Raw genomic sequence first — 15,050 nt, 5'->3', positions numbered from 1 at the left:
CTCCCCTGTTCTGCCTCTCTTCTGTGGGGGAGTTGGGGTCAGTGGCTTGGAGTAGGAACAGATGGATTTTTTATATCTGCCCCTGACTCTGGGACAGGCGCAGGTTACTGTGCTTAGAGCAGGAGGGCTAGGAGTCAGGAATCTTGGGGTCTGTCCCCAGTGTGAAGACGGGAGTGGGGCCTAGTGATTAAAGCCCGGACTCCTGGGTTCTCCTTCTACCTCTGGGAACATTTGTTCCAATTATTGAACACTTAGAGAAGGGACTGGGGGGTGGGTGGGGGACTCCTGGGTTGTAGTCAATGCTGTGAGAAGGTAGTGGGGGTTAGCAGGTTAGATTGGGGAGAGAAAGGGCTGGGAATCCAGACTCCTGGATTCTATCCCTAGAGCCGGGAGGGGAGTGGGGTCTAAGGGTAACAGTGGGGGTGGGAGGGGACTGGAAGGTCCAGACACCTAACAGAAGGACAGGGAGGTATGAACCTCTCAAACAGGCAATCGAATCCACTGGTTGCATACAATGTCATTGTGCAAAAATATAGACCAGGTAAGGTCTTGTATGAAAGCTTGTAATGTTCTGAACTTGATGGCCAGGTATGAATACAGACTGGTTATGAATCTCTGTCTTAAATTATATGCTCATGACCGGTACTACAAATTCCAGTACACCTCAGAGTGGGGAGGAGGGTTCTCCCAAGCCTGTAGTTTACACAAAACTATCCATCCCTTGTCCAGCCAGGAAAAGACAATGGTGGCCCATTAGAGTTAACGGGGAAACACTGAAACAGCTTGAAACTGAAAAGAAAACCCCAGACTTGGAAAAGTAAGAGAGGAGGGAATCCCCATCACCCAGAGAAGGGGGTTGATGTGAAGGACATGTCTTCTAGCTAGAAACTGTGGGCCGGCACCCCAGAGCTCTTTACCCCTTTTAAGATTCCCTCTAAGTGACTATGCGCAAAAGACACGTCCAGTCACACAACTAATAGGGCATTTCACAACAGAGAACAGTTTCTTTGCTCTGTCTCTGTCTCTCTCACACACATACACACGCTCTCTCTATAGAAACCGCCAGTAACTTGCTGTCCAGGCAGAAGATGACATAAAATGAAGGCTTCTGGAATTTTTGTGAAATGCCATAGAGTTTACGTCCAGACGGGACCATCGGCACAGCCAGTCGGCCCGTTTGTATCTCACAGGCCTCCACCACCACCCAGCATCCTCCCACTAAGCCCAACACATGAAATTAGACCCAGGCGTTACAGTCCTCAGCAAACAAAACTATTCTGGGTCACAGGCAGAGAACAGGAGGGACCGAGGTGTACCATCACCTGAGGGCCCTGAACTTGCAGGGAATTGATTTAGTGAGACATATGCAGATGATCCTGGCAAGTGACTGCCCCCGTGCCCCCCACCCTCACTGCAAAGGAAAGCAAGAAAACCCCACAGTCACTGTCAGTCTGACCTGGGGGAAAATTCCTTCCCAGCCCTACAGATGGTAAATGTGGCAGGAATTATTTATCTGGGGGTATTCTCATGGCCAAATGCTCATCTGGTCTAATTTAGTGGTGCTGTGATGACTTCAGTGGCGCTGTGGCTGATTTACACTGGATGGGGCTCTGACCATATTGACTCCAATGAAGTATGGTGGTTTTACACTAGCTGGGGTTGCCCACTGCTACTCTAGCAATGGGCTTCCCCAGCCATAGCTTGGCTGATGCCCCTCAGTCCCAACCCACAGCCGCTCTGCAATCTCAGTGCTGGAATTCTCCCCACAGTGCCTGGCCTGTCTGAGTGATCCCCTGCTGGTTTTACGCGACTAGATCATGCTTGACACAGACTTGTCCCAGGAAAGCTCCTGGGACGTTGGAAGCTGCCAGAGGCATCTTAAAATGATCTCCATGTAGCTAGCAACAATCCAGCCCTGGATAGCGAATGTCAGACACTGAGTGAAGAAAAAGGCCTGAAGAAACTGGCTTGTGGACAAACACTTTCTCCGTATGCATAAGATAGAGCCAATCCTGGGACCTGCAACGAAACTTAAGGGCACAAGAAGCCTCCCATGGGTGCAGGATTCTCTTAGACCCCTGTGATACCCCAGCCAAATTTTCTACTCTGGCTGTCCACTCAGTTTCAGAGGGCCCTTGGTAGGCTGGCTTTTCCAGTGCTGTTTCCTGAGGCGAGCAGGAGCTCTCCAGTCAATGCCTAGATTATTATTTACACTCTGGGCTCAGTGGTGGCAGTTTTTCAAGGTGGAGGAGTCAATGAGGAGATTTCTCAGCCTCCTGAACTCTCCCAGCAGGGGACTCAGCCGAGTTTCCCTGTAACAACAGTGTAACCCGTGAGAATCTAATTACCTGGTACAATCACAACCCTGGGGCTGCCCCTCCAGCTGTTTTCTGTGGCTATAACTTCCCGGAGAGAGCAGGCCAATTCAAACTGCTCATGGACCCAAACAGCCAGTCCACCCCACTGTGTCTCCCAGGCATGCAAATGGCCTAGTCCGGGGTCTAGCACTGTGCTGAAATTGACACAGCCACGCTCTCTGTTACTGCAGAATGAAGGGAGCCCAGTGCTGCCTCCTACCCTGCCAGGACATGGCAAGTGGCCAGGATGTGGTCAGTTAATTTTATTTTTCTACCTCCCTTGGGGGGTTGCGAGGCTAAATCCAGGACAGTTTCGCGAGTTGCTGAGACGTGAAGCTGCTGGGCTCATGTAACAGGCAATAAAGGCAGCGAGTGCCCCATCACTGGTGATGTTTCTCCGAGAAAGGGGAATGGAGTGGATGGGACACAATCACAGGGTTATGGGAGAAGGGAAGAACGGCATTGTCATAAATATAAAGGGGAAGGCTAACCACCTTTAAATCCCGGCCAGAGGAAAAACCCTTTCACCTGTAAAGGGTTAAGAAGCTAAAGATAACCTCGCTGGCACCTGACCAAAATGACCAATGAGGAGACAAGATACTTTCAAAGCTGGAGGGCAGGGTGGGGTGGGGGGAAACAAAGGATTCTCTCTGTCTGTTTGTGTGTTGCTTTTGCCGGGACCAGAGCAGGAATGCAGGTCAGAACTCCTGTAAAGGGTTAATAAGCAATCTAGTTAGAGATGCGTTAGATTCTGTTTTGTTTAAATGGCTGATAAAATAAGCTGTGCTGAATGGAATGTAGATTCCTGTTTTTGTGTCTTTTTGTAACTTAAGGTTTTGCCTAGAGGGATTCTCTATGTTTTGAATCTGATTACCCTGTAAGGTGTTTACCATCCTGATTTTACAGATGTGATTCTTTTACTTTTTCTTCAATTAAAATTCTTCTCTTAAGAACCTGATCGCTTTTTCCTTGTTCTTAAGATCCAAGGGTTTGGATCTGTGCTCACCTGTACAAATTGGTGAGGATTTTTATCAAGCCTTCCCCAGGAAAGGGGGTGTAGGGCTTGGGGGGATTTTTGGGGGAAAGACTTTTCCAAGTGGGCTCTTTCCTGGATATATTTTGTTAGATGCTTGGTGGTGGGAGCAATAAAGTCCAGGGAAAAAAAGTAAAATAGTTTGTACCTTGAGGAAGTTTTAACCTAAGCTGGTAAAAATAAGCTTAGGGTGGCTTTCATGCAGGTCCCCACATCTGTACCCTAGAGTTCAGAGTGGGGAAGGAACCTTGACAGGCATCAAGGCTTTTCTGCATGCAGTTTAAATGTAAAGAAATAAACCTGAGTATGTAACATCCATGTAGAGGCAGTGGGCTTTTCAGAGAGCTGCGATGCCTAACACCCACTGAATGTAGGAGAAGTTGGTGTCCAAATCCCTTCTGCTCCTTTGAAAATTCCAGCCTAAGTCATTAGACACACAAGACAAGTCCCTACCCACAACTGATACTATTATGCACAAGTTTCAGAGGGGTAGCTGTGTTCGTTTGTTTCAGCAAAAACAATGAGGAGTGTGGGTTCCAGCCCACGAAAGCTGATGCCCAAATGAATTTGTTCGTCTTTAAGGTGCCACAGGTCTCCTCGTTGTTATTACACACAAGAGGCCAGCATCTTCCCCGCTCCAATTTGCCTCTCGCTCACTTTCTCACTCACGCGCTCTCTCTCTCTCTCACACACACAGAGAACTGCCCTCTGTACACACCTGTGGCCACACACTGTGCAGTTAGAGGGTAGCCTTGGGGGTCTGGAATTTTTGGAAAGTGTGGCAAGAATTTTGTGGCATCAGTAGTAGTCTGGGCTAGATGCTCAGGCACCTTAAATCAGTGATATTGGGATGATTTCAGTGGTGATTTGGCTGATTTATACCATGTGGGGTTCTGGACCCATTCATTCCAATGAAGGTATGTCTGATTTACACCAGGTAGGATTCTGACCCATTGACTCCAACGGTGCTATGGCCAATTTACAGTAACTGAGTATTTGGCCCAATGGGCTCAAATTGTGTAATGCTGATTTACACCAACTGGGGATATGGCATATTGACTCCAATAGATCTACATGGATTTACATTAGCTGGGGATCTGGCCCATGGGCTTTAATGGCATATGGACAATCTATACCAGCTGGGGTTCTGGCCCATTTGATGTCAGTGTCGCTACACTGATTTACACCATTGGGGGATCTGGCCCTATTTTCCTTTCCCTTTAAATAGCCGCACACAGAGGCTCTGGCGTGAGTCTCTCTCTGTTCTGTTGGAGCCACTGGCTTAGCCGATATTCAGGGCCCTGCAGGGCAGTTTCCCTGAGGAAGTGAAATCTGGACTGGCTCAGAGCTCCCCCACCAACGGGGCAATTCACAACTGAGCAGATCCTGGTGCTTTCCAGTCCCTTTGCACTGCCCTGGTGGCACAAAGGGGCCAGACTGCAGCAGGAAATCTGGCCCAACGTTTTCCTCTAACATTAGGATGCACTGTGGCCTCCGCCTTCTCCTTGCACCAAGTCTGCAGTTGGGTGCAGCCTCCCCACGGCCGCACCCTGTGCTATTCAGTGACCTCTTCCCTTGTCCCAGACTCCCCCTGGGAAGTGGGATTTTCATGCCCCCTCAGAGTCTTTGGCTGGGTCCATTTCTCCTGCAGTTAGCCAAGCCTGGCCAATGCACCTCACTCCGGAGCCGCTGGCCCCTTTGCCATGGACTACTCCCAGCCATCCCTTCTGCCTCCCTCCCATGTTGTTACAGTTCTCCCTGCTAGTGCACCACAAATCTGTTACTCCCCCCACCCTCGCAGCCCCGTTCGTCTCCTGGGGGCTCGGTATCGACTTCCTGTTTGCTCAACAGCCATTGCTCCTCAGATCTAATCTGCAGTGCCCCCTCCCGCCTCTCAGCCTGCCGCAACCCCTCAGCGCTGACCTGTTGCTCCCCTGTCACCTCAGCCTGAGGATCCCCCGTCCCCGCCATGCACACAGCACAACCAAAGCCTGGGCTCTTTCAGTGCCCCACTGATACTTTCCCCACCACCAGCACATGCTCAAAGCAGACTGATCCCTCCATTGCTCCAGTGACATGGGTACCTTCATGCAGGGAGCAGCAGTGTAATGCTCCAGAGGTGACGTCAGATGCCCAGGAGAACCCCCTTCCCCTGCTGGCAACACACCCGATAACAGGAGAGCCAGGTGCCAGGCGTATCCTGTGTTTGCCATAGTCAAGGTGCTTCCAAGTGCTTAGCAAGCAATGGTCCCAAAGGGTTCAAGCACCCTTCAAATACTTGGGTGTCTCGGGAACGGTGCCACATTGAAGACAACAAGGAATCTGTTCTTCCTGGTGTTATAAGAGAGGTGAGTGGGTCTGAGGCAGAGACACTGCTTAGCTTTAGGGACAGAGAGAGTCAGACCTGATGGGACCCAAGGTTGCTCTAGTTCAATCTCCGGTCTCAGATCACATTTGGTCCCTGCTACTTCATTGGAAGGGGCAAGAAAGCCTGCAGTTAACCTGCCTATAGTAGAAGTTTCTCCCTAACCTCTCAGTTTGGGGTCAACTCACTCCCTGAAAAGTGGGGTTTGTCACCCACTCAGATTTCTGTCACCCTCCTTCTCACATCTCTGATTTCATCCTGTCTGTCTTGTGTCTGGTACCTGTTCATCTGCTCTGGCTAGTGGCATCACACACGGGTCAGCGCATGAGATGTGTGGCAGGGTCAGCTTCCATCATTGCTCAATTGTTTGTAATCCTTTGCAGATCTCTGCAGCTCCTCCCTGGAGCCAGCAGCATGGGGAAGGTTTGGTAAAAATCCTCACCAATTTGCATAGGTGACCACAGACCCAAACCCTTGGATCTTAAGAACAATGAAAAAGCATTCAGTTTCTGAAAAGAAGGATTTTAATAGAAGTAAAAAGTCAAAAAGAATCACCTCTGTAAAATCAGGATTACCTTACAGGGTAATTAGATTCAAAATAGAGAATCCCTCTAGGCAAAACCTTAAGTTACACAAAGACACACAGACAGGAATATCCATTCTATTCAGCACAGCTTAATTTCTCAGCCATTTAAAGAAATCATAATCTAATGCATATCTAGCTAGATTACTTACTAAATTCTAAGACTCCATTCCTGTTCTGTCCCCGGCAAAAGCATCACCCAGACAGACAGAGACCCTTTGTTTTTCTCCCTCCTTCCAGCTTTTGAAAGTATCTTGTCTCCTCATTGGTCATTTTGGTCAGGTGCCAGTGAGGTTATCCTAGCTTCTTAACCCTTTGCAGGTGAAAGGATTTTTCCTCTGGCCAGGAGGGATTTTAAAGGTGTCTACCCTTCCCTTTATATTTATGACAATTTTGTACCAGTGTTTCATAATGTAATTAAAATAAAAGCAAAGCTAAAATTACCAAAGGATGCTTTAAAAGCAAAGGAAGCTTATAAAGTGAAATTGCCCCCTGGTGGGCTGTCCCAGAAGAGGTGAACTTGCACTCTGTGGTTTGTCCTTAAAGCTAATATTGATGGTGGTTCAAATAAGTACAACATCTGTGGTCTTGAGTTTGAGTTGCTGGGTAAACTTGAAAAAGAGAGCCCAGAAAGAGAGGAAGATGATGCAGCTGAAACGACTGCTAATATAAAAGAGAAAGACAGAAGCAGGGACATGTAGCTGAGGCCTGGCCAGACATGAGTAATTAACACATGGAGTCGGGTCTCACTTCTTGGAGGCTAGAATTAGGGAGGTAAACAGATCATTAGGCTGAAAACAGAATGTCTGTGCTAAATAAAATAAGTAAGTGGGTCAGTAGGCTAAGAAGTCAGACTGTCCAAGCCAGCTAAGAGAAGAGGGAGAACACCCAAGGACACCAAGTTCACTACAAACAAGATAACAGTGGACAAGATAAGTTAGGAATGTAGAGATGAGGTAAAGAGTCGGTTGAGTGAGGACAATGCTTGGACAGAGCATGCTGCAAAGTAACCAAGCCAACCCCAGAATGTGTGATACAATGTATAGTACATGCAATGTAATATATATATATATATAATGTATTTAAAGGAAGATGCTGGCTGTGTAACTTTGGATGTGTGGTATGTCCTATACTCACCCCCTACACTTGAGTCAGATCAACTCAGTGTACCTTTGCTGTAAGCCGAATAAAGAGACATGAGTGATGAGATCTGGAGTAGAAGTGAGTTTTTGGATCACAGAGAGCTGGGTGAAGTGTCAAGCTGTTCTGGATCAACTGAGGGGAAAAGGTCTTGGAGGGAATCCCAACAAGCAGAGTCATGAGTTTATGGCTCATTCCAATTGGATGTAACATCCCGTGGTGCCTACTAACCTTCCTTTATCCTATGCCTGCAGAGGTGTTAAGTGACCATTTCATTTCAAGTGGTCTCCGACCACATGTGTGAGCCCCTTATGATAAAACGTCTCATACAACATAAGAACCTGAAGAGAAGTGACAGGCTGAGCATTTTAGCTATTCCTGGAGCGGCCTGTGTTACCTTCCTCTCAGTTTTATTCTCAGGGTCCAAGCATAGCTTTTTCAGGCCCAGTACACACATGTAACATGGGCCCCCTCCCGTACACATACCGCAATCCCTCATCCCACACGTACACTCTCACGCGCACTACTCTCGCCTACGTCTCATAAACCTTCTGCATGAGGTGGCGCTAATGGTGATTCGACTCGACTATCTTCACGCATTAGGTTGGAGCCACATGTTCTGGCAGCTTTTCTGTGTTACCAATTGCCAGTGCCACAGACACAGTCTCTGTATTGAAATCATTTTCATCTTATTTTGTTCATTTGCTTCCCTGGTTAGTATGTTGCCTGACTGCAGAAAGGCCGTGTCTGATTTGAAAAACTGGAGGATAGATTGGCATCCTTTAGCTTCTTTTAGTTCCCTTTCTTTTACCTCCTTACGTTTCTGGCTGCCTGATTTGTATTTAGAGCCACCACCAGACATGGCAGTATGGGGTATGTGTAGGGTTACCAGATAACAACTGTGAAAAAACAGGATAGGGGTGGGAGGTAATAGGCACCTATATAAGAAAAAGTCCCAAAAAACGGGACTGTCCCTTTAAAAATGGGACAGCTGGTCACCCTAGGTGTGTGTAACTGTGAGTGAATTAGACACTTACTCACATATATTTTGGGACTGCAAATCCTCCCAGAAGAAGCAGCATTACTAGCTCCCACTGTCTTATGGTGCTTTGCCCCTCCCACCAGCTGTCCCTCTCTCCTGCCTTCGCACAAGGAACTCTGGGGCGGGTAGTTCTTGATCTTGATAGACCATGTCACACAGAGGAGCACAAGTCTCTGTCTCTCAGTCGCAAACTACACGCGCTAGTTTAATGGCACAAGCAGGCTCTCTATTCTAGAGAAGGGCCTCAGGCCCAGCAACTCACTGTTCAGAATGTGGCTTGAGACTGCTCTAACACTGCTTCTGATTAGCTCCATCAAATCTCACAAGATCTGGACAATAGATATGTCCAGGGTATGTCCAATAGATACAGGGAAATAAGTTTCTATAAATATCTGCAGGAATGATCTACAATTTAGCCTCAATTTTTTCCTCATGGTAATGGGGATTGCAACCTGGGCTGGGCCCTGGTAAAGTGTACCCTTCTCCCCCGACATGTGAGGGCCCTGTTTATTCTATTACTTATCACCGCAGTATCTGAGCAACTTCCGTATAAAATCAATAGCAATAATAAAAGTCCAGATCATCATTGAAATCAATGGGAGGATCTGGGCCCAAGTCCTTTGTATTTAGCTGTGTGACACTGATTCCCAGCTCCAGACCTGGGGAAAAGCTCTGCCTAGCTCGAAAGCTTGTCCCCTCCACCAGCAGAAGTTGCCCAAGAAAGGTATTATCTTACCCCCTTTTCTCTCCCAGACCCTGGGACCACCATGGCTGCGACACTGCAAACAATATCTCATCTATTGATCAATCCATCCACCATGTTTTGTCCAACTCCAGGAAAGAGTACCGAAGCCGAGTTACAATAATGGCTGCCACACGTTCTCTCTTGTGGAACCCTGTCATCTATTTAGTTGATGCCAAGTGCTAATAACGACTGGTACATTTTTTTTTTCAGGAGAAACAAGCCTGTGCAATACTTTAAACAGTACTTGCAGTTGCCTGATCCTTTTAATGATTAATAATAATTGTATTGATTGCCAATCCTGAGGCCTTTTCATCCCAAAACTTCAGACTGTTGAGAAATGTTAGCTAAATAACCCACCTGGGAGATGCCTCATTGGCGGCTCTAGAGTAGCCACTTCTGGGGTGGGATGCTGTGGCTGTTTTACAGTGCACTATAACAGTGCCTTATAGTAGAGGAAGAAGAGTCCTGTAGCCAGTTCAAAACAAAAATGTGAACTGAAGGCGACAAAATGTTACAAGCTAAGTCTGAGTCTGGGCTGGATACCAGGGCTAGCTCGAAGGAAAAGCAACAAGGTCACTAATAGTAAAGTGCTGGTTTCAAGTGTAACCCAAAAGAGGGAAATTCCCACTGCATTGAGCCTCCTAGCACGACCTTGGGGCATTGGGGTCAGCACCGACTCTGAGGGGTGAGCGCCCCCTACTGAACCTCCCACCCTGCTCCCTGCAGCACAGCACCCCCTAGTGCCCTCCTGGGGCATTGGGGTCAGCATCGACTGTGAGGGGAGAGCGCCCCCTACTGAACCTCCCACCCTGCTCCCTGCAGCACAGCGCCCCCTAGTGCCCTCCTGGGGCATTGGGGTCAGCACCGACTCTGAGGGGCGAGCGCCCCCTACTGAACCTCCCACCCTGCTCCCTGCAGCACAGCACCCCCTAGTGCCCTCCAGGGGCATTGGGGTCAGCACCGACTGTGAGGGGAGAGCGCCCCCTACTGAACCTCCCACCCTGCTCCCTGCAGCACAGCACCCCCTAGTGCCCTCCAGGGGCATTGGGGTCAGCACCGACTGTGAGGGGAGAGCGCCCCCTACTGAACCTCCCACCCTGCTCCCTGCAGCACAGCACCCCCTAGTGCCCTCCAGGGGCATTGGGGTCAGCACCGACTGTGAGGGGAGAGCGCCCCCTACTGAACCTCCCACCCTGCTCCCTGCAGCACAGCACCCCCTAGTGCCCTCCTGGGGCATTGGGGTCAGCACCGACTCTGAGGGGCGAGCGCCCCCTACTGAACCGCCCACCCTGCTCCCTGCAGCACAGCGCCAGACTAGGGCTCCGGGGCCAGCACCAACTCAGACCCATTCCCCAGCATGGTCAGCACCAGGAGCGAGATGGGAGTTCAGAGTCACTGCCGCATTTGACACTTGGTGTCTCTGACAAATGATACAACAGGGCTGGGAGCTGGTGCCCGATGTTGCAGTGTTTCCACTATTACGTGCCCGGGCCACTGCCAGATACTTTTACAGAGCCAGTTGAACAGCCACTTTACTTCAGTGACCCATAGCCACTAGTGGACTTGAGCCACTGCCCCATATGCCGTTCCCAAATTCCCTGGATTGGAGGCAGATTGAAGCCAGCATCACTTAGTGGGGAAAGGCCTCATACCCTATCCTAACCCCCTGAGCCAGGAAGTCCCCCTGACCTAGGGCCAGATCATAGCCAGCTGCCTCTAGAGTGGAGAAGCCCCATTCCACATCCCCGCCGCCCAGCCCGGAGCCAGCCAATCCTGCTGCTCCAGGACGGGATTGCAGCTGGTGCCCCCAAGAGGGGGAAGGCCCCGTATCCCATTTCCAGACCATCCACGAGCCATCTGGCTGTCACAGGGTGTTTAAGCATAATGTGCCACTCTGCTTGTCTTTAGCATCCATTTGTGAGTGATTGCTGCTGAGAAATTCTCCATGGACCCCAGGTCCATTTTGTCAGGAGGAGTAAATCCGCGGAATCCCACTGAACTCGACTGACCTCTGGCTGATTTACACCAGGTGGGGATCTGGCTTTACATTTTTGCTTCTGCTTGTTACATCGTAATTGTTCTCGAGGGACTTTGGGCCTTGCTCATATCTCACCTTGGCTTAGCTCCACTTTGCAGACAGCTGGGTTTCCTTTAGCTACAATTGCCTTCTTTTCCAAACATACACTCACTGGTTGCCAACCTCTCACACTGCTGCTAACAAGCCCCATGGGGGCATTAATTCAAAGCTTTCCCTAATTAACCCTGGGGATTGCAGACCTTGCAAACAGGTAGCAAAGGCAACAATTAAAAAGTCATCACAGGGAGGAACTGCAAGATTTTCAATGAGCCGCAATGGGAACCAGAAGTTACATGGTAACATTTTGCCCTAGCAACAGGAAAACACTGCGCGGCTTGTTAAGACCCTCGTTACGGCTGTGCAGCTTTCTCGGCTCTGTCTGCTTCACAGCCCTCAGCGGGCCAGAGGCTCAGCGGGTGTAATTTGGCTACTCGAATTTACACCAGCTGGGCATCTGGCATCACTGAGTCTATTGCAGTAACACCAATTCACCCAGCTACTGATCTGGCCCATGGACTCCAGTGGAGCGATGACCGATTTACAGCAACTGGTCGTCCGATCCCCTGTCTAGTCTGGGCTGTAAATTCTACCTTTTACAAAGACAAAACCATCTTGCAAAGAGGGATAAAGTGTCTCACACAAACAAAGAACCTGACAGGAAGCAACGGCCTGCCCATTTTAACCACTGCTGCAGCTCCCTGGGTTGCCTTCCTTAGGGTTTTATGCTGTTACTTATCATAGAATCATAGAATCATAGAATATCAGGGTTGGAAGGGACCTCAGGAGCTGATCTAGTCCAACCCCCTGCTCAAAGCAGGACCAATCCCCAATTAAATCATCCCAGCCAGGGCTTTGTCAAGCTTGACCTTAAAAACTTATAAGTAAGGCGATTCCACCACTTCCCTAGGTAACACATTCCAGTGTTTCACCACCCTCCTAGTGAAAAAGGTTTTCCTAATATCCAGCCTAAACCTCCCCCACTGCAACTTGAGACCATTACTCCTTGTCCTGTTCTCTTCCACCACTGAGAATAGTCTAGAACCATCCTCTCTGGAACCACCACTCAGGTAGTTGAAAGCAGCTATCAAATCCCCCCTCATTCTTCTCTTCTGCAGATTAACAATCCCAGTTCCCTCAGCCTCTCCTCATAAGTCATGTGTTCCAGACCCCTAATAATTTTTGTTGCCCTTCGCTGGACTCTCTCCAATTTATCCACATCCTTCTTGTAGTGTGGGGCCCAAAACTGGACACAGTACTCCAGATGAGGCCTCACCAATGTCCAATAGAGGGGGACGATCACGTCCCTCGATCTGCTCGCTATGCCCCTACTTATACATCCCAAAATGCCATTGGCCTTCTTGGCAACAAGGGCACACTGCTGACTCATATCCAGCTTCTCGTCCACTGTCACCCCTAGGTCCTTTTCCGCAGAACTGCTGCCTAGCCATTCGGTCCCTAGTCTGTAGCTGTGCATTGGGTTCTTCCGTCCTAAGTGCAGGACCCTGCACTTATCCTTATTGAACCTCATCAGATTTGTTTTGGCCCAATCCTCCAATTTGTCTAGGTCTCTCTGTATCCTATCCCTCCCCTCCAGCGTAACTACCACTCCTCCCAGTTTAGTGTCATCCGCAAATTTGCTGAGAGTGCAATCCACAACATCCTCCAAATCACTTATGAAGATATTGAACAAAACTGGCCCCAGGACCGACCCCTGGGGCACTCCACTTGACACCGGCTGCCAACTAGACATGGAGCCATTGATCACTACCCGTTGAGCCCGACAATCTAGCCAACTTTCTACCCACCTTATAGTGCATTCATCCAGCCCATACTTCTTTAACTTGCTGACAAGAATACTGTGGGAGACCGTGTCAAAAGCTTTGCTAAAGTCAAGAAACAATACATCCACTGCTTTCCCTTCATCCACAGAACCAGTAATCTCATCATAGAAGGCGATTAGATTAGTCAGGCATGACCTTCCCTTGATGAATCCATGCTGACTGTTCCTGATCACTTTCCTCTCATGTAAGTGCTTCAGGATTGATTCTTTGAGGACCTGCTCCATGATTTTTCCGGGGACTGAGGTGAGGCTGACTGGCCTGTAGTTCCCAGGATCCTCCTTCTTCCCTTTTTTAAAGATTAGCACTACATTAGCCTTTTTCCAGTCATCTGGAACTTCCCCTGTTCGCCACGAGTTTTCAAAGATAATGGCCAATGGCTCTGCAATCACAGAGCAATGGCTCTGCAATGGCTCTTGCAATCCGCCAATTCCTTTAGCACTCTCGGATGCAACTCGTCCGGCCCCATGGACTTGTGCACATCCAGCTTTTCTAAATAGTCCCTAACCACCTCTTTCTCCACAGAGGGCTGGCCATCTACTCCCCATGTTGTGATGCCCAGCGCAGCAATCTGGGAGCTGACCTTGTTAGTGAAGACAGAGGCAAAAAAAAGCATTGAGTACATTAGCTTTTTCCACATCCTCTGTCACTAGGTAGCCTCCCTCATTCAGTAAGGGGCTCACACTTTCCTTGGCTTTCTTCTTGTTGCCAACATACCTGAAGAAACCCTTCTTGTTACTCTTGACATCTCTCGCTATCCTCACACTTATCCTCATGCTCTCTGAGCAACTCCCATATTGATGATCCAACTCCCCAACTTGATGATCACTTTAGATAAGCTATTACCAGCAGGACAGTGGGGTGTGAGGAGGTATTGTTTCATGGTCTCTGTGTGTATATAATGTCTTCTGCAGTTTCCACGGTATGCATCCGATGAAGTGAGCTGTAGCTCACGAAAGCTCATGCTCAAATAAATTGGTCAGTCTCTAAGGTGCCACAAGTACTCCTTTTCTTTTTGCGAATACAGACTAACACGGCTGTTACTCTGAAACCTCCCATATAACATCAACATCAGTAATAAAAGCCCAAGTCCTGGCTGAGATCAATGGGAGTCAAGTGCCTAAATATCCTGGAGGATCTGGACCAGAGTCCTGGGTGGACTTTATGGAGTTTCTGGTCCTTCTCCTTTTTGGGAGTAAATGCTCTGCTTGGGACGGGGTTGCTGAACTCTGATCTAGGTGACACTAAATGAGAACAAGGATACTGCTGATAGGAGTGAGCCTGCCCCTCGGGAAAGCAGGAGGCTCACATCTTAGATCTCCCAGGCTCTGGCCTATTTGTTTTAACCACAAGGCTGCTATTAGCATTCCATCTGCTTTAGACAAAACTGAGTCCCCGGATGAAATTATTTCACTCCAGGCTAGTTTTATACAATGAATTATGGGGACTGACACCTTCCGAAACAGAGAGTTTAAGGCCAGAAAGGACTGTTAGATCCTCTGGTCTGATCTCTTGCATATCACAGGCTGGAGAATTTCTCTGAGTAGCCCCTGTATTAATCTCAATAAATCATCATCTTCCTGAAAAGCCTCCAGTCTGGGTCCAAAGACTTCAAGGGATGGAAAATCCTCCACTTCCCTCGACTGTTGAGTCCAATAGATAATCACCCTCACTGTTAAAAAAAAGTATGTCTTATTTTCTAGGCGTGGAGGAATCAGATTTTTATTGGCAAATGTTGGTCAACATCGATTTCCCTGTGCACACAAACTGATGAAAAAATATTTCCATCTGTAAAAACTGAAATTTACAGATAGGTAAAGATAGGTACAATTCTGCTTGAGAATTTTTTATAGTTTAATTTAAGGATACT

Source organism: Lepidochelys kempii, chromosome 13, assembly GCF_965140285.1.
Source record: "Lepidochelys kempii isolate rLepKem1 chromosome 13, rLepKem1.hap1, whole genome shotgun sequence".
NCBI lineage: Eukaryota > Metazoa > Chordata > Testudines > Cheloniidae > Lepidochelys > Lepidochelys kempii.
Note: the sequence above shows the minus strand (reverse complement) of the source record.